The sequence below is a fragment of the Ovis aries genome, chromosome 2 (assembly GCF_016772045.2).
Source record: "Ovis aries strain OAR_USU_Benz2616 breed Rambouillet chromosome 2, ARS-UI_Ramb_v3.0, whole genome shotgun sequence".
Taxonomy (NCBI): Eukaryota; Metazoa; Chordata; class Mammalia; order Artiodactyla; family Bovidae; genus Ovis; species Ovis aries.
The window spans coordinates 73167832-73179101 of record NC_056055.1 but is presented as its reverse complement, the minus strand read 5'-3'; the positions used below and the strand labels follow the sequence as shown (position 1 = coordinate 73179101).

Here is an 11270-nt window from a genome sequence, read left to right as displayed (position 1 = left end):
CTGGTGAGAATGAAATAGAAGAACAGACATATGGAGCAAACATGATGTGTTTTAATGACATTATTCAAGCCCATGGATCCAGCTATGCCCAAAGTAAGTTAATTCCCTAGAGTTTAACGATTGATACATTCCTGATTTTGCTTAAGCCTATTTTTTTTTTCACTTAGTCACACTTACACACACACACACAATCCTAACACAACTTCCAACGGGAATGCTTTGGCAACTAAGATGATAAAGCAGGGCTTTTGTTTTGCTGAGATGTGCAAAAGCTGGGATGTTACCTCTAGAATTCTCCTTTTCCACCCTTTCCTCACAGGAATTACTTCTGTTATTTCTTCAACTCTAAGAACTGGACAAATATTTAAGAATACCCATTTAAAAGGGCACAGAGGTATGACTGGCTAGAGACACATGCATACCATGGTTCAGATATAATGGAACCAAATGCTTTGTGTTCATGTTCCAGTTTCTCCACCAACTGTGTGAACTTGATTTAGTCTCACAGCTTCTCTAAGCCTAAATATACATGCCTGTGAGGATGAAAGGAGATAATGTTCATGGAAGTGTTTTGAAATTCATAAAGGAGTAGGAGTTGTGAGTCAGGGAAATCTGAACACTTGCTACCTTGCAAGGCTGCTACATTACAGAAGAAAACATCCTGAGGGAAGAAAGCAGCACTTTATCTCAAAGCAAGGAGGCTGAGCTGGGACACATTTTAGTATCAGCAGATCATGATGCCAAATGGAACTTCATCTTTTTGAATGAGGATTGAGAACAGCTCAGTAACTGATATGACCTCCAGTCTTCCTGTTACTAGAAAGTAAGTTTATGTGTCCAATGTACAGTGAGGCCAAACAATACCAAAATGTGGGAGTTTGGAACAGAGAAAAGTTTATTGCAGGGGTGTGCAAGGAGATGGTGCTCATGCCTTAAAATTCCCAAATCTTGCCCCCAACAAGAGCTCTCAGCAAAGTCCTCTTCTAGGAAAGGTGAAGGAGTATGGTTAGTTGTTGCAGACTTCTTGGTGTCAGAGCCTTTGTTCTTGAGGCCAGGTTATGGTTAGAAAACAATGTTCCTGTAAATATCTACCAAACAAATGTTATTCTCCATTCTGACAAGAAATGGTGAGGTCCCAAGGCTCAACTTTTCCCCTGTGAGGTCCAGGTCCTGGCTGAAAAGCTCTCAGTTGATGGTTTCTTCAGAGCCCGGTCCCCAGACCCTGCCCAGCTGTCATCCCTGAGGGAGCCAGGAGCCCAGGACCTCTTGCCTTCAGCGCCTCAGGCCGCCCAAATGGTGGGGGCCAGGTCCTGCAGATGACATTCTAGGCAGATGGCTGCTGCCATTAGGTCACAGGGGTGGGGATAGGGGAGAGGTTCACTGTAGCCTCAAGGCCTGGATCCAGCCAGCAAATGGCTTTGGCGAGAGCTCTAGAGCCCTCCAGGACACAGCCCCCAGCCTGTTCTCTGGGCCCCTCCACTCACTTACTGGCCTGAAGTCAGGTAAGCTGGAGGGCCACGGGGGAGAAGGCCAGGATCCGCCTCTTACCTTTCTCTCTGCCTGACGACCACTCCACTGAAGGTTGGCTGAAGGGCCTCACTAATGTTGCTCCTGGACAGTTGGTCGCTTGTGGGAGGGGCCCACTGTGGTACTGACCAATGACTGAGCAGGATCATTAACGGTTGCTTGGGGGAGGGGCCCACTGAGGAGACAACCAATGGCTGAGCAGGACCACTAAAGGTCCTGTGCTAACTGTTGCCTAGTAGCAGGGTGGGCAGGCTGGAAGGAGGATGGTGGTAATGGCACACAGCATCCACAGTTTGCTAAGGGCCACTCTTTATTATATTCCCATTGCTTCTCTCTCCTAACCTACCCCTTCCCCAGACACAAGCAGACAGTCAAGATTTGCGCCAAGAAGTTCAAACATTCCAAATGGGTAACCAACAGGAGACTACCACTGGGGAGAAAATAATTACATTCAATATAACAGTCATTCTAATCTTTTCAAGAGAGCATGAGAACCTCTTTTAAACATCTAAAATTTTCACAGACCTCTTTCCACATGAAGGCATCTGTTCATTGAGAAAATACTTTATGAATTATGAATTCAGTGCTACTTTAAAGTGAATTTGTACATTACTCATAACAGTGGCAGTTCCTAATACTTGGAGTCACACAAGAATATGCAAGTCATATGAGGTGCTTGGTGTTCAGTCCCCTCAGGTCAGGGGCAAACAGATGAGACAACCAGGACAGCCCCTGAGGGACTGACTCCTCGCTGTTCCCCTGGCAGCTCCCTGCCCCCGCCACTGTCTGGTTTCTGTGCCAATGTCGTTTTCTTGGTATTCTTAAGAAGGGCACTTGCCACCTGCTCCCTCCATCTGAGATTTGGTTGTTTTCCACTTCGTTTTGTATTTTTCTTCCTCTCAGGTGGGTGAACAGGAGTTCAAGTTTGTTTTGTTATTTCCTAACCTGGGTCACATTCAGGACTCTGATTAAAGCTTTGCGACTTCACCTTCTGAACTCACAGAAGACAAAACTCAGAACTGCAAATAGTACCCACTCAGGTTGTCAAGAGATGCAAAAGCTTTTCCTTGATGTACAGCATCAACAGCTTTAAAAAGCATCCACTTGGGTATCACACTGATTTTTCTCAATGTCTCTATTTGATCACTATCAATTTCAACTGGTCTACCCGACCATGGAGCATTGTCCAGTGAGAAATCACCAGCATAAAACTTCACAAACCACTTTTGACACATTTGATCAGTCGCAGCACCTTCTCTGTACACTACACAAATCTTTTTCTGTGTTTCAGTTGCATTTTTACCTTCCTTGAAATAAAAAAACATAACATGCTGGAGGAAAAAAAAAAGAAAGCTCCTACTTGTACATTTTGAAGAAGACACTCAGAGAGTATCCAGGCAGGCTCTTTTCTGGAAAGCTTATTAACAGAGGAGCAGGGCCAGTAGGGGCTTGTTGCAAGTGCAATTCAAATGGCAACACACTCCAGTATTTTTGCCTGGGAAACCTCATGGACAGAGAAATCTGGAGGGCCACAGTCCTTGGGTCACAAGAGTCAGACATAAATTAACAACTAAACCACCATCTTTTAAAATGCCCGTTTAAAAAGCCCAAGCCCTCTCCACATTCCCAGACCCACTGCCTTCAGGGCCCTGTCTTCACATCTTGGTGACAGCTGCTGGCAAGTGGTGCCCAGGTCAGAGTTCTGAAAATCCAGGTGTTTGGGGGCTCAGGCTTGAATATGGCTTGAAATCTAAAAATATGGCCAATCACTTAATGGTGCTCCTTCCCCAAGGGTTTCTCCTTGACCTATTACCAAGATTTGGGCTAAGCCCTCACAGGGTTCTGGCACTCTTCCTGGGCCCAAGTCAGTAGAACATCTTCTGACCCCCTCCTGTTGAGAGCTCAGGTGGGTTCCACTGCCATGTTAAGGTTCTGAGCCAAGAAGGAAAGAACAGTCAATGTGATTCTCAAAGAGATTGTGCTCAGTTGCTAAGTCGTGTCTGACTCTTTGTGACCCCATAAACTGTAGCCACCCCCACCTCCCAGGCTACTCTGTACATGGGATTTTCCAGGAAAGAATACTGGAGTAGGTTACCATCTTGTCTTCCAGGGGATCTTCCCAACCCAGGGGTTGAATTCACATCTCCTGCACTGGCAGATGGCTTCTTTACCACTGAGCTACTTGGGAAGCCCCCTCAAGAGACTAGGGACATTGTAGTTTATCACAACACACACACAAAATCCCAGCCTAGTCCCGTTTCTGACCTTGTAATTCCCAGAGGCCCAGATAAGAAGGTAAGATGGTATGGGACTAGGTGGGGCCCATAATCTGAAGGTCATGGGCATGGGTGTCAATGCTGTAAGGGGGGGGCAAGGGTTAGTCACTAAATTCCAACTGCTTGACTTCTTATTCCAGCTGCTTGCTTCTTACAAATATTCCAATCACAAATGGCAGAGTTTATCTTTTCTAAAAAAAAAAAAAATCCTACTAGACCAAGTACCTGCCAAATATGATTTGCAGAGTAACAGCACTACATGCAATACTTTTTGGGGAGTGGGAGGTACGGAAAGTTCAACGTCCAAGTCAGTTTGAAAAGCAGTAAGTAAAACAAAGACAGTTTCAGCTACAGGACTCCTCAGAGCCTCTGCTATGTTAGTACTCATTGTGGCCTCCAAACCCGTACTAGAGACTGCAACACTGTCTACACCTGTATTAAGTTGGCTTTTCAGGGAAAAGGGCTTCCCTGGTGGCTCAGACAGTAAAGAATTTGCTGGCAGTGTGGGAGATCCAGGTTTGATCCCTGGATCACGAAGAGCCTCTGGACAAGGGAACGGCAACCCACTCCAGTATTCTTGCCCAGAGGAGCCAGGCAGCCTACAGTCCATGGGATCGCAAAGAGTAGGACACAACTGAGCGACTAACACTTTCTTTTCACTTTTTCAGGGAAAGCATTCTATGATGCTAGTGTACAACAGAACATGCTCTGGGAAACATTACAGCAGACCTAACGTAATCTAATTAAGAGGTGAAGCAGTGCTCTCACCCAGAATCCTGAAGAGAGGCAAGGGTAGAGGGAAGCCACTTAGGCAGTACCATGAGCAGGCCTTGGATTCCTCTCCATCTGTGGCACTTCCTTCCACAGGCCCCAACCACATCATAAGTAAGTTGCTTGTGTGTGGGTCTGTGTGTTTTAAGGGAAGGTGTAGAGGAGGAGGACAAAGGGGATGCTTGATCTTTTATTTGCCTTGCAGCTGATGAAAAATAATGGCAGTTGCACCTGAGATTCTTAATATAAGTAAACCTATACACACAGAGAAACAGGTATATAACTATAAAAACAAAATCGTGCAAGTTATTTGGAAATAAGAGGAATACCCATCATGTCCCCATCCTAATTCCTGTCATCACTTATATATGTCTTCAGTGCTCTTCTAGGGATAGCTTTTTATGTCACTGTCATTATCATTTTAATTCTTGTATTCCTGGCAATGGAAAAAAGCCCTGATTTTCCTCCCCACTTCTGAATTTGTCTTTCCAGAAGTGGAAAAAGACAGAACCACGACGGAAAGCACCAATGGATGTTGCATATCCTCCTTTCTTCAAGCTGGCCCCCTCCTACCCTTCCTCCTGTCCACAGCCCACATGGTGTTCCCACGGCCAGTTCTCCTCCCTCTGTGTTATCATCCTGGTATATTTTCCCTTCCAGCCCAAGAATACCACTAGCTAAAATGATAAACTTTTGCCCAATATTCATATTAACTTTGGCCTTCTAGGTACAAAAAATCTTGCCTTTTGTCAGGAAACACGTGTTAAACTGAATTCATTCTTGCCCACTCAATTCTTTTTGTTTTATGGCTGTCCTGAGTCTTCATTGCTGTGCAAGGGCTTTCTCTAGTTGTGCATTACGGGGGCTACTCTCTAGTTGCAATGCACGGGGTTCTCATGGCGGTGGCTTTTCCTGCTGCAGAGCATAGGCCCTAGGGTGCATGGGCTCAGTAGTTGTGAAGCACGGGCTTAGTTGCCCCGTGGGATGTGGAATCTTCCCAGACCAGGAATCAAACTTGTGACCCCTGCATTGGCAGGCAGATTCTTAACCGCTGGACCACCAGGGAAGTTCTGTCTACCCTGTTCTATACCATGATCCTGGAAGATTTTGGATGGTAAAAGATGGCAGTGGGCAAGGAGTAATGTAGGATATTCTCCCAAGAGTGTTCAGGGAACTAGGTAATGCAGTCTATAGTAGACAACTGCTATTTCTGCCTTCCCCGTGTCTTTTCTCTTTGCAAAAGCATTCAGATTTTCCTTCAGGAACCACTTTTCCCATTCCTCTCAAACTACACAGTTTGGTTGAGGCTGACATCCCTACCACTCCAGGGGTGAGAATAGGACCCAGATCTGGTCATTTTGGAGTCAATCAGAGGGAGACACAATTCTGGAGGATTTTTTTTTTTTTTAATAATGGGTAGAATCTCTCTGACCACAAGATTGCTAAGAACTGAATGTTAAAGAGAATGCCTGATGGAGAAGAAACACTGAGAGCAATACTGGGAGAAGGGAGATAGTGGAGTTCTGATGACATGCAGGTGCTTACATGGTAGTCTTGTAACACTCTCTCATGATGACACTGGAGCTCTTCATTTGGATTGGTGCACACAGTAGCTGAGCAGTGCTGAGCCCTGAGGCAGCCTGCCTGTTCTCTTCACCCTGATCAGGTGGGTCCTGCTAGAACATGGTGAACTTCACAGAGATGCCTGTAGGCGCTCTTTTTAACTCTATAGCATGTCATGGGGCACTGTGACCCCAACCCGTGTACAGGTGCCGCATCTTGCCTCTGGTCTTCTGGCTGAGTCCATCCAAGTATCAGATATAAAGATAAACCCTATGACCCATGGAGACATGAACCTGTTAGGTAAAAGACTGCTTTGAATCCTCATCAGGGGTTTAACAGCTAAAAAGACCCCTAAGCATTTAACACATAACCATTTAATAAGTCCTGTCAGTACGAGGGTGGACAGCAGCTATTTCCCATTTTACAGATGAGGTAGAGGATCTGCCCAATGCCATGTGGCTACAGACTCAGCTATTTAATAAGACGCAAACACAGTCTCATTCCTAAGCCTGTTACTTCCACAGTGCTCTACTGAAACTCAAGAAGCCAAAAGCTTTCCTCACAAATGATGGAATTCATCTTTTTTTTTAATAGTCTTTCAAAAAAACATTTTAAAACTACAGCCACACCAAATTGTAAAAGATTGACCTACTTCACATCAAAACAGGTTAACACAGAGAATTAAGCAATAACTGAGGGTGTGAAGTATGAAGAAGGCACCCAGGGGTGTATGAGAACCTGTAGTCGAGGATGCCCCATAGGCTGGGGGAGTCCCTCTGGAGATGCTGAGGCTCTAACGTTACAGAGGAGGCTCAGCGAGGGGGGAGGACTTACATGGTTTCACTTTCTAGGCCTCTTATGACAGTGTCACCAAACCACACATGTTGAAATACAGCCATGTGGCAAATTTCTGAAAGGCTCCTTATAATTTTGCCTTTTAAATTGTTTAGTTGGCCAAACAACTGGCCATATAATATATGACTGGCAATAATTCCTTGCAATTACTGTATGTGCCTGGAAATATATGTGAAGAAACAAACTCATTTATATTGTTTTCAACATTTTAAATTTGGAAATGCTTCATTTTGTGGATATTTATTTTTGCTCTTTTTCTTTGCCAACTTCAAGGCAGTATTTTTTTTTTTTTTTTTTTGGTAAGCCTTCACATTGGTTCTTCAGAGCTTACCGATATTAGGCACAATGCCTTTAATTGCTTAACAGGTAAAACAGCAGAGAGGTGGAAACAGAGCATTGACAGAAAGAGGAGAATTTGAGAAGTATGGGGAGCCAAGTGTACTCAGAATTTAAAACCTGAGGTCAGTTGTCATGACCTGAAATTGGATCCCTCCAAGCAAAAAGCCAGGCACCATTTCAAAATATATGGTCCCACCAATATCTTCCCTTAAAGACTAAAGTGATATTTTCAGGAGTCCTACCATCCAACATGTACCAGGAATAGGCACCTGCCTCAAACATTCCTCTTCTTCTGGGGCAGCATGCACTCCCAAGAGACCAGTTATCCAAATGGCCACCAGTGAGTCCAACAGCAGGTCCACCACCCTCAGGACCGTGTGGTGACAGGGTGTTCACAGAATAGACACATGAAGCTGCCAGATGTGTCATTGTTGGGCTACTTCATTTAAGTCAGTCTCTGATTTCTAGAAATTCACCTACCTTCATCAGTTTGAATACATGATTTCACAAATCACAGTAGAAATTATTAGCAAACTAATCAACCTGAAATTTTTAGATGTAAAGCTCTTTAAGAGGGTTGGGAATGGGGGGGAAAAACACAGGAATAAAGAGTGTCTAAGAGATCTCAGCAAAACATCTTGATGTTATGAGGATGGGAGTGGCATGGAGGAGGCAATGGAGGTCATCTTTCTGGTTTTGGGGGCACCCAAACCAGGAAACTCTGATGGAGTGTAAATTACTTCTCCCCTACTCTGGAGTCAGGTGAGGAACAGCAGAGGTCCAGGCTGGGTACAAGGCCTCATATATCCACCCTGATTTCTCAAAAGCAATCTGAGTGTGCGGAAGTGAAATACTTATGCCATAACAGCTGGTCAGTAGCTGAAATGGGCCAGAAAGCAAGCTGGGCCTCTTACCTCCCAAGATCAGCATCCCCACCCCTGTAGACTTAACACAAGGACATCAGCAGAGCAGGATCCACATCCAGAACCACCAGTATCAGAAGAACCAGGAAGACAGGAAGTGGCCCATGTGCCAAAAGCTCTAAGCTCTGCCCCAGTCCATCTACAGATGCTGACCAAGGGCCAGTGCCTCAGGCAGGGAGTCAGGCTATCTAACTATTAAGGGCCAAATGAAAGACTTGGATTAGAGGAGCCCTGGACCTAGGCTGCTCCTGACAAATATGGCAGCCCTATTTGCTTAAGTAAAGGAGTGACGTGGCTTGGCCTCTGTAAGAGGTCAAACGCTGATAAATTTCCCACTCAAATGGCTTCCTAGACCTAGTCAACTAGAGTACAGAAAAACTGCGCTTGCCTATTGACATTCCTCTTAACTACTGGTCACTTCTAAAGAACAGGCCAGGGTGATCTAAACATGGAAACTCTGATCGAGGGCAAGTTACTTCTCCACTCTGGAGTCAGATGAGGAACAGCAGAGGTCCAGGCTGGGTGCAAGGCCTGTGATGCTGCTTTTCTATCCATCACAGACTGTTATAATCACCTACCAGCACATTCACATGTCTCCAAAAAAGCACCAACAGGTAAAGTCAGTGAGGCCCCACATTCTAATCCACCCACCATAACCAATACCCTGGAAAATCCACTTCTGCACCCTGCTTTGGCCCCCTGACCTCACCAGTTGAATCCCACCCCCACCTCAGGCATGGCCAAAATTAAAGTAATCCCTTAGTTCCCGGTGTCTTCTTTTCTCCATCTACCTACGATTTTGTCCACTTCCTTAGGCCTCCTCTACTCCAATCGTCTACTTTCTTCCCTGCCTTTTCATACCCTTATCTCTTCCACTTGGCCACCGCGAAACTAACTGCCAGCACTGGCCTTACCCAGGAGCCTCCCAACACAGAAGACCTAGCGGGATGGCTATCTCACCATTTTTCACTGTGGAGTGACCATGAGAGGACAGGCACCACAGTGCAACCTAAGTTTGGGGGCTTTTTGGTTGGGTGTGTAATCAATAATGTCCTTCACCACTTTTTATCAGAAAAGATAAAGACACACAAACAAACCACAAGGTTCAGCTGGCCTCTGAGGGCAATCTGGCTTTCAGCAGTGCCTCCTGCTCTTTCCCCATCCACACATCATGTTGCAACACCCTAGCTTCCCCCCATCCTTATCAACTGTCTTGTTGAATATGGTAAATAATCACGATGGAAGGAGGCTGGCTGGTGTTCACCCAGAATGTAACAGAGAAGGATGATAGAAGACAGAAGCAAAGCTTGGAACATGATAGGAAGGCAAGGCCATGATTCTGTCATGATCCCTAAAACGTGTATATGCCTTAAAAAAAAAAAATTACTAGTCTTATTGAATTCAGACTGATCTGTCTCTGTCTACAGAGGGAAGTAAAGGGGTCAAGATAGAAAGCTAAGCTCAAAGTACTGGAATCTCTCATCAAACTATACTAGGGGTAGCTGCACCAACCAGCAGCTAAGCTAAGAACAAGGCAGAGACTGCAGGAGCAGAATGTCACTAAGAAGTACCAGTAACCTCTGCCCAAGGAGAGCTGTTGCTTCTCTCTGGCACAGAGAAGGAGCCTGTGAGAAAGAGCCTGCAGCAGGCTGCTTAAATAAATATTAATATTAAATGTGTCTTCCTATTGCCTACAGCATCACTACTACCACTCCAGAAGCAGCGGTACCAGTCAGAGGGTTGGAGACCACCAGACATTTTCATGTTGACAGCAGATGGAGGCTCACATCCCTTATACGAGCTGTAATGTTCTGCCTGGTGTCTACATGTCACCCTAAACTGACCAACAGGACCCATTTCCCAATCTTGTCCCAAGGGACAGAAAGTTCCTGCTGGACACAGCCAAAGCCATGTGGTTCCTCAGTTCTATATCTGAGCATGGGTGGATCTGGGTTCAAACGTCAGCAGCATTAAATTACTTTGCCAACAAAGGTCCATCTAGTCAAAGCTATGGTTTTTCCAGTAGTCATGTATGGATGTGAGAGTTGGACTATAATGAAAGCTGAGCACCAAAGAATTGATGCTTTCGAACTTTGGTGTTGGAGAAGACTCTTGAGAGTCCTTTGGACTGCAAGGAGATCCAACCAGTCCATCTGAAAGGAAATCAGTACTGAATATTCATTGGAAGGACTGATACCGAAGCTGAAACTCCAATACTTTGGCCATCTGATGTGAAGAACTAACTCATTGGAAAAGACCCTGACACTGGGAAAGATTGAAGGCAGGAGGAGAAGGAGATAACAGAGGATGAGATGGTTGGATGGCATCACTGACTCGATGGACATGAGTTTGAGCAAGCTCCAGGAAGGAGCATGACAGGGAAGCCTGGCATGCTGCAGTCCATGGGGTTGCAAAGAGTCGGACACGACTGAGCGACTGAACTGAACTGAACTGATGTGTGGTAGGCATAATTTTCAGATGTCCAAGAACCCTGGCCCCTGCTATTCAAACACTAACCTAGGTACTTCTATGACCAGATGACCTTAAGATAAGTTATCACAAGAAGTCAGATTCAAAGCATGAGAAGGATTCAATGCACCATTGCTGGCTTGAAGATGGAGGGAGCCAAGTTACAAGGAATGCAGGCAGCCTCTACGTATAAGCTGAGAGTTGCCTGCAGCTGACAGCCAGCCAGAAACAGGAACTCCAGTCCAACAATTCTGCCAATGATCCAAATGTGGTTGGAAATGTATTCCTGCCCAGAGACCAGCATCTTGGCATTAGCCTTGTGAAGCCATAACCAAAGAATCCAAGCAAGCAGGCCAGGACCTCTGACCTACAGAATTTTGGATGATAAATGGTACTACTTTAAGCTACTAAGTTTGTGGTAACTGGTTATGCAGCAACAGCAATCTAATACAGCATGCAGAGCTCTCAGTAAGTAGACAACCACAGTTCAAAATGGCTTGACCTGTCAGTGTTAGCTCCCCACTCCACATCCTCCCACATCCCCAGA

General features: G+C 45.4%; 1 protein-coding gene across 2 annotated transcripts in view; it reads right to left on the bottom strand.

Moving 5' to 3' along the window:
• RCL1 (RNA terminal phosphate cyclase like 1) overlaps positions 1-11270 on the bottom strand; it is a 183474-nt gene that overhangs the window by 108163 nt on the left and 64041 nt on the right. The gene's annotated exons all lie outside the window — the stretch shown is intronic.